Consider the following 6,160-nt stretch of genomic DNA (forward strand, 5'->3'; position numbering starts at 1 on the left):
TTTAGTTTTTTTTTTTCTTCTTCTTCTTTTTTCCTTTTTTATTTCTTTTTTTTTTCTTTTTTTTTCTTATTCTTTTTTATCTTCTTTTTTCTTTTACTTTTTTCTTTTTTTTTTCCCCTTTTCCTTTTCTCCTTTTCCCTTTCTTTTTTTTCCCTTTCTCTTTTCTCTTTTTCCTTTTTCTTCTCCCTTCTCCCTTCTTCCTTTCTTTTTTTACTTTTCTTTTTACTTTTTTTTTTTTTCTTCCTGTTTTCTATGTTGTATGAAGGTTGAATCTCTTTTGAATTAAAAACACTCATCAGAACCGCTGCTTTTCAAGACACGCTATTGTCCTATAATCCTGCTTTGGGTCAAGGAGATATTTTAAAATGTTGCATCATTTTTAATAAGGGGAATCATAGAATCACGAGGTTGGAAACGACCTATAAGATCATCCAGTCCAACCGTCTCCTCATCACCATTGCCATTTGTGCCAACTAACCAGACTCCAGCCCAGCCCAGCATGCAGGCTCCATTTGGTGCCATCTGAATCCCCGTGCTTGGTGATGGCCTCGTGCTGCACCAGGTGATCAGATTAGATATTAGGAAACATCTCCAAAAGAGCAGTGATGCAGTGGCACAGCTGCCCAGGGGGAGGTGAGGTCACCATCCCTGAAGGTGTTCAGAATCACGGAGATGGGGCACTGAGGGATGGGGGCAGTGGGCACAGTGGGGTTGGACGTGGGGATCTTTCCAACCTCAGTGATTCTGTGGGCACTAGATGGCAATTTCCATACCTTGCCACCCGGCAATGCCCTAAAGGTGATGAGAAATCAAGTATGAATAAGAGAAGGTGGAAGTGCTTTGTGATGGTTGCAGACAAGTGCCTGGAGAGCGCACTGATAATAATCACTAATTTATTTTTAATCAACAGCCGTAGACAGGCCGGAGCAAAGCTTTAACATTTACATATGAATCCCACGGAGACAATATGCTGCTGGTTTTCAGTATAACTCCTATCTGGCCTCCCTGCTTAATAAGTAGGCTGTTATCTTACCATCGGTGCAGGAGAGATTAACAAGAGCCGTTTTCATTAACATTAACGGCAGCTACACATAAGGCCCCTGCATCAACAAGAAGATAACGGGCCATCGATGTGTGCGCATTCGAAGGAGAGAGGAGGGGGGTGTGAAACATAAAGAAAATTCTACTTAGATAATTTGCTCTTCCAGTTAAGGACAAAGTGGTCTCTTCTGATAAGCACTGTTATTTTCTGGTAAACACGAACCAGTGGACAATGAGGTTCCCATCATGCACACACTGTATTAAAAGATCTAATGAGGATTGTAATCTCGGTTCTTCTGTCGAAGTGATAGAACCGGTGGCTTTGGGCTCGCATCCCACATTCGGTACTTGTGCTCGCAGCCTCAGGGGAGCAGTGTTGGGCAACGTTTTCCATCCATAACGATGCTGCGCTGAGTTCCTGATGGCTGCTGCTTGCTTCGTATCCCAAACACACACTTTCGTCTTCCTGGGCCCAAAACTGCTGCTACCAACCAAGAGCGAGCAGTGCTGCTGTGTTCACACTGCGAGTTGCCCTGAGCCAGCATCATCGTTAACCTGTTGGTGTGTGCTGAGATGGAAGGGGCAAAGGCTGCAGGATAGGGCTGGTTTTCAGCAGGAATGAAAGGAAGCTGCAGGCATCTGCCTTCCTTTGCAAGCACATAAGTGCATGCCATTCCCTGGCAAATCCAGTTTGCTCTGTTCCCAGAATTTGGGCTGGCTGCATAGCTCTCTTCCCATCTCTGCAATCTGTGGCAAATACCTATTATAAGATAATATAGAATGCCATACTAATAATATTTACAAAGGCATCCTTCACCGTATTCCCAGCTCATCCCTTTCTCTAGTTATGAATTGGTTCTATCATGAAATTCCTCATGTTTTTTGCACAGTTGCCATTGCTGTAATTGTTACGTCCTGAGTCACCCACATACGAAATGCAGCAAGGAACAAATTATAGGATAACATAAGAAAACAGAAGGCAAGGATGGTCTCTTCCATGCCGAGGTTTTTCAGATAGAATTAATTTTACTTGGCTACAAAACGTAGTATCCGTAGCATCTCTAAGTTGACTTGTTCAGTGACACCCCTGTTGGATCAGTACAGTGCTCAGTACTGGCAGCATTTGGCAGGGTTAGGAAACCATATCTGTCTGGGTTACTTTTTTAAAGGGATGAGTTTGAGAAGCTTGTGTGACTTTAGGGGGTGTCTTGTTTTTATAGGTCCTGGTAGGAGCTTGTTCCCACTCACACATTGAGATAAGTAAGTCTTCTCCAACTTGGTGGTTTCTCTGATTCTAAGGAATATTTCCTGCCATGGGATGGAACATCAGTTCTTCTCAAACATTGATTTTGTATTATTATCATTATTTACTGCCTTTTAAAATTATTTAATATCAAACAACATTTACATGTTATTAATTATAGCATTCAGAATTATTGCTATTCATTGCACTTGGCAGCCAAAACACAGCAGCCTCACCAAGCAACAATGGCTATTGCTACTGGCTGTGGAAATGCAGCTTGGAGTGCATGGAGCTTGGAGTGCATGGAGCTAAGAGTGCATGTTGGTGTGTGTGTTTGCACCATCAGTATGGCACTGAGGCATCCTTGGTGTTCCTGCAGTGACACTTCATAGCTGGAGCCAAAGGAAAGCTGCAGCAGCAACTTGTGTTTGGAAAGCCTCACTAGACCTTCTGCCTACACACATTTCTAGGTCTTTCTTAGGTGTTAGTTGCTGGTGCTGGAACAAGTATAGCTGACACAGGGCAGGAAAGCAGCTCTGTCCCATGTACATGTGTTTAATTGGCTAGGGAAAGTTTGCCACTGATTCCTAAGCAGACAAGGGAAGCTGCTTGTCTACAAGAGAGCTCCCACATGGCTGCCCCAAATCAGGGCCTGCTCTCACCCTTCTGGCTCTTCTTTGTGTCCTATCATTTGAGAAATGCAACTGTTGCATGGCAGCCTCGGGCGATCACTTGGTGTCAATACCCGTGGATTTTAGCAGCTGCATTGAGTTACTTCTTGGTCACACCGCCTCATGAAATTGCAGCTGGAAATGTGGCTGCAATCATGCCAAGGACTCAGATTGCAGGGCAGCGATGTCAGCTGCCACAGCTTGCTTCTCCAATGGGAATTAACCCTTTGGGCACTCCCTCCTCTCTGCTTCAGGCCATTCCTTTGGGAATGTGGGTGTGCAATCCCAAGGAGGAAAAATGCATCTCAGTGTGATACCAGTCGTGTTTCCTTCATGCAAGCCCTTGCTGTGAAGAAAGGATGTGCATGGGGTGGGTGTGGGCAAAGCGCTGACCTCGCTGTGTGCTCTGAATCCTCCTTCCACCTCTGCCATCCTCCACTTCTTCTTCAAACAGTGATGGAAATGCGCTGTGTGGCTCAGCAAGGTAATGTTAGGGAATTACAGATGCAAAATGAGGTGTTGAAATGCCATAGAAGCTGATTAGAAGCTGTCCCCTCCCAGCAGCAAAGGTTTCACGGGGATCAGAAAGAAAACAACAGAATTCACACACCAGTTGTGATAAAACTTACAGATCACCCTTGGCTGTTGGGAACCTATTTTGAAGCATGGAAGTCATTGGGATTGTTTCCTTTCTAATGAGGACGATTTTTAAAACACTGTGCTTTGCTGTCACAGGTCTGTCTCATTTTCTACAAAGCATTTGCCACCACTCTTAAGCTTTCTTCTCCTTTGGTAGCATTGGCTGCAGCTGGCCTCCATCCCAGAGCAGCTCCCTGGACATTATCCCAGGTAATGAGAGCTTTAAGACATTACAAGTTTAAAAGTAGAAGATCAAAAGTCTTTGCCCTTTATTACATAATCTCTCTCCCTTTCTAGCTAGCTCAGTTATCCTTTCCTATGTAAAACAGTCTTCTGTGGAACAACACAAAGCCCAGTTTCTGGAGTGGTGGCACGTCTGGTCACCATGAGTGAGATGCTGTCACAGCATCCAACATATTCCCCAGGATTGGCCCTCATCCATTCATTCTGAATGTCCACAGTGTCCTGGAGCAGCTCGCCCAATTCTTACATAAGGGCTCCCAACCTATCATGCTGAACACGTTCCTCTGTCAAACTGTGATGTGCACAATGGAAAGGAGCCATCAATCAGAGGACTGGCAGTGAGCTTTACTTCCAATGTGTGACAGAAGAATAGGATGTGACGTGCCACCTTGGAAAGGCTGTCCTGAGCAGGGGAGCACACAACACAGGGACAGGCATGTGCTGCCTTTGGATGTGGCACCGTGGCTAGGGGTCTCTGGAACAGCGTTTGTAGCTGAGGATCATTCCCTGTGGCTTTCAAGCAGCCCTTTGTGGTGGCCCATAGCACATCACTGGTGGCACAGTGCACATTGGTGTTGACATTGTGTTTGGCAGCCTCTGGACTGCTCCATCCAATGACGCCTCGTTAATCCACTTGCTAATTCAATATACTACCTAATGAAGATCCATTATTATTATTATTTGGTCTTAGGTCCAAATTCAGCTCAGTTAATATTTATTCACATTGAAATAAGGAATTTTCCAGGAGTCCACAGGATGCTTTTTAACTGGCTTGCAAAGAGTAACCCAAAGCCCAGCCCTGCTGTCGGGGTGCTCAGGCTGCGTGCATCTCCTCTGCTGTCCATAGACAGAAGATGCTGAAGAGCATGGCACTGGAGCAAGCATCCAAACACTGGCATGGGAACAGCTGCACTAAAGCCAGCGAGGCCACTTGGATATTTAAGGACAAATGCTTCTGTGTGAGGGCTCCATGCCATGCCAAGAAATCATGTAAGTTAAGATTACACCACCAGGCTGTAGGAGTTTTAAGTCTCTCTTTGTGATACAGTTGCATTATAACGTGTTTACCCTTCTAAACAGGCAAAAAAGATTTGTGTGTTCTCCTTCAGATGCATGCAGGGCTCAGCCAGCACAGAGCAGCCTTTTCCCTGGCTTATCAAGAAAAAAGTGCAAGGGGAAAACTCCTGTTTGTGTCCAATGCAATTCCAGCAGTGACACCTTTTGCTGTTTCTCACAGCATCTCCTTCGTACTACAACTGCGCTGGAAAATAGCTGCACTTATGGGAGGCTGTTAGAAGCAGGAGATGGAACAAAAGATGCAGGAAACTCTGAGCAATGGCCCTGAGGGCTGGTACCAACCTGCACAGCTGCATCCCTGCCTGCTCCCATTGCTCCAGCAGCTTGCAGAGCCCATTGCACCACAGCCCAACCCCAGCCTGTGCATGGCTCCTCTTCTCCCTCTGATGTCAGCTTGCCTGAGCCCATAGATAAGAGTGAGCCCTCCCTGTGCAATTTGTGAGGAGTGTTTCTTCTATGTTCATCTAAAAAATAAACTGGACTTTGTTCCTATTGCCTCTGCCATCCAAAATCCACTGTTCTGAGAATACAATTAGTGCCAAAGCTTCTTCAGACCACATTTTTCTGGGTGAAGTAAATTGGTTTCTTCACTGGGTGTATTCATTTCACACATAATAAAGTGTCTGTTATTGTATCTGACTGCATTAATTGCTGCCCTGGTTCTGCTCAGTGCACAGGTCAGATAATCAATACACTTTACCATTTAAAAACAGGATTTGAGATCATTTCAGAGTCCAGCTCCCAACCTTAGGTATTCACAGTCTGCTTGTTTTTGTTTGTTCTTTTTCTCCCTGTGTCTGATTTGAATAAAAATAACTTTGTTACTACCAGGTTTCAAACACTCACAGCTCTTCAAGACTAACTCTGCTTCTGTTATAATTCTGTTATAATCAAGCAATGCCTTCCTTGATTAAAATGATAGAGCCTCTGTCATTTCAGCTGCCATCTCCATCTCCATATCCACCACTGCAAAAAGCAACTTGGTATGAGTATTTAGAGGGCAGTGGGGCTGATCACTCACAGTCCCAAAGTCACACTGCTTTAGAGGCAGGAATGGAGCCCTGACTTTCTTGAGAGCAAAGCAAACTTTATCATGCAGCCATGGAGATTGCAAAGAGATGACACTGTCATCAGATGTGCCTCTCCAAAAGCTAATTATCCCACTCTGGTGGAGCTTAGCTATAAGTGCATCCCCATCCTGGCATGTCTGTGTGTTACCTGCTGCTTGGGCTGAGCAAAAGCAGGG

This window comes from Tympanuchus pallidicinctus, unplaced genomic scaffold (assembly GCF_026119805.1).
Source record: "Tympanuchus pallidicinctus isolate F22 unplaced genomic scaffold, pur_lepc_1.0 scaffold20, whole genome shotgun sequence".
Taxonomy (NCBI): domain Eukaryota; kingdom Metazoa; phylum Chordata; class Aves; order Galliformes; family Phasianidae; genus Tympanuchus; species Tympanuchus pallidicinctus.